At 42.6% G+C, this 2,500-nt stretch overlaps 2 non-coding genes across 2 annotated transcripts; both read right to left on the reverse strand.

The window, feature by feature from the left end:
• Positions 1 to 739: 739 nt before the first annotated feature.
• LOC148328333 (5S ribosomal RNA) lies at positions 740 to 858 on the reverse strand. The gene has a single exon (XR_015845970.1). It is a non-coding gene; the product is annotated as a 5S ribosomal RNA (ribosomal RNA).
• A 998-nt stretch (positions 859 to 1,856) lies between these two features.
• LOC148328334 (5S ribosomal RNA) lies at positions 1,857 to 1,975 on the reverse strand. The gene has a single exon (XR_015845971.1). It is a non-coding gene; the product is annotated as a 5S ribosomal RNA (ribosomal RNA).
• Between the last annotated feature and the right edge of the window lie 525 nt (positions 1,976 to 2,500).

Genomic DNA, 2,500 nt, shown 5'->3' on the forward strand with positions numbered 1-2,500 from the left:
TGTGTTCTTACAGGTGACGTTTGCTACAGTCCTGCCGCGGACGACTCGCAAATGCGTGTGCTGATTTGCAAATGCGTGTCAGGAGACTTGTGTGTGGCTCCGTAGCTACACGTTCGGACCACATGGGGGCACTAATATTATTCCAGCCCCGTACCACCAATATATACACCAATAACATGGGGGGGCGTTCACTGCTATCCACCCATGGTCATGTACAATTTATTTGACATTATTTAAATTAAATTGGAATAAATGGAAGAATAAAGTGGAACTAATAAAATAAGAACCAATGATATAACCAGTGAAGCTAAAAAAAATGAATGAAGCTTCTCCACACCTGCTAATTGCCACATTAACTATACTTCCCTTTATTGCATTCAGTAAACACCATTTTTTAAAAATTGATTCATTACCTTTTTATTTAGTAAAACTCACTGCACCAACCCAACCGGATCGGGTCATCTGTCTGCTACACCTGTAGACTACGAGAGTCCCCTTTTGGTCTTAATGTGGAGCTCCGGAGCCACACTCAAGTCTCCAGACAAGCATTTGCAAATTGCCACAAGCATTTGCGAGTCGTCCACGGCGAGACTGTAGCAACACCCAAAGGCAGGGGACGCTGAATGTTGGCATTTTGTGCTCTCAGCCTGTCAGGCGAATATGTGGAAATTTATAAAAAAAGCAGCTCGCATACTTGCTTACATTTGTCAAAGTTTTTTATTTTTTTTTGCGGTGCAAAAGCTTACAGCACCTGGTATTCCCAGGCGGTCTCCCATCCAAGTACTAACCAGGCCCGACCCTGCTTAGCTTCCGAGATCGGACGAGATCGGGCGTTCTCAGGGTAGTATGGCCGTAAGCGACAATTTCTTTCAAAATTTTGCCTTTTATACATGTGGTCTTTATTGTGGCAAATCAATCCAAAAATACGTAACAAGAATCTGAAACTATAACCACAGTCACAAATGTGTAACAACAATCTACAATGCATGATTGAAGTCACAGATATATGACAAATATCAGCAAATGTGTACAATGATTTGTTGGCACATACACATGGTTAAATGCGGACAAAAATCCGTAGATGGGCGACCTGTAAAAACGGGACCTTTTGATTGGCTGTGTTCTTACAGGTGACGTTTGCTACAGTCCTGCCGCGGACGACTCGCAAATGCGTGTGCTGATTTGCAAATGCGTGTCAGGAGACTTGTGTGTGGCTCCGTAGCTACACGTTCGGACCACATGGGGGCACTAATATTATTCCAGCCCCGTACCACCAATATATCCACCAATAACATGGGGGGGCGTTCACTGCTATCCACCAATGGTCATGTACAATTTATTTGACATTATTTAAATTAAATTGGAATAAATGGAAGAATAAAGTGGAACTAATAAAATAAGAACCAATGATATAACCAGTGAAGCTAAAAAAAATGAATGAAGCTTCTCCACACCTGCTAATTGCCACATTAACTATACTTCCCTTTATTGCATTCAGTAAACACCATTTTTTTAAAATTGATTCATTACCTTTTTATTTAGTAAAACTCACTGCACCAACCCAACCGGATCGGGTCATCTGTCTGCTACACCTGTAGACTACGAGAGTCCCCTTTTGGTCTTAATGTGGAGCTCCGGAGCCACACTCAAGTCTCCAGACAAGCATTTGCAAATTGCCACAAGCATTTGCGAGTCGTCCACGGCGAGACTGTAGCAACACCCAAAGGCAGGGGACGCTGAATGTTGGCATTTTGTGCTCTCAGCCTGTCAGGCGAATATGTGGAAATTTATAAAAAAAGCAGCTCGCATACTTGCTTACATTTGTCAAAGTTTTTTATTTTTTTTTGCGGTGCAAAAGCTTACAGCACCTGGTATTCCCAGGCGGTCTCCCATCCAAGTACTAACCAGGCCCGACCCTGCTTAGCTTCCGAGATCGGACGAGATCGGGCGTTCTCAGGGTAGTATGGCCGTAAGCGACAATTCCTTTCAAAATTTTGCCTTTTATACATGTGGTCTTTATTGTGGCAAATACTTCAATCCAAAAATACGTAACAAGAATCTGAAACTATAACCACAGTCACAAATGTGTAACAACAATCTACAATGCATGATTGAAGTCACAGATATATGACAAATATCAGCAAATGTGTACAATGATTTGTTGGCACATACACATGGTTAAATGCGGACAAAAATCCGTAGATGGGCGACCTGTAAAAACGGGACCTTTTGATTGGCTGTGTTCTTACAGGTGACGTTTGCTACAGTCCTGCCGCGGACGACTCGCAAATGCGTGTGCTGATTTGCAAATGCGTGTCAGGAGACTTGTGTGTGGCTCCGTAGCTACACGTTCGGACCACATGGGGGCACTAATATTATTCCAGCCCCGTACCACCAATATATACACCAATAACATGGGGGGGCGTTCACTGCTATCCACCCATGGTCATGTACAATTTATTTGACATTATTTAAATTAAATTGGAATAAATGGAAGAAT

Source organism: Idiotropiscis lumnitzeri, chromosome 11, assembly GCF_059441095.1.
Source record: "Idiotropiscis lumnitzeri isolate Australia: NSW breed Sydney's pygmy pipehorse chromosome 11, RoL_Ilum_1.0, whole genome shotgun sequence".
NCBI classification, from domain to species: domain Eukaryota; kingdom Metazoa; phylum Chordata; class Actinopteri; order Syngnathiformes; family Syngnathidae; genus Idiotropiscis; species Idiotropiscis lumnitzeri.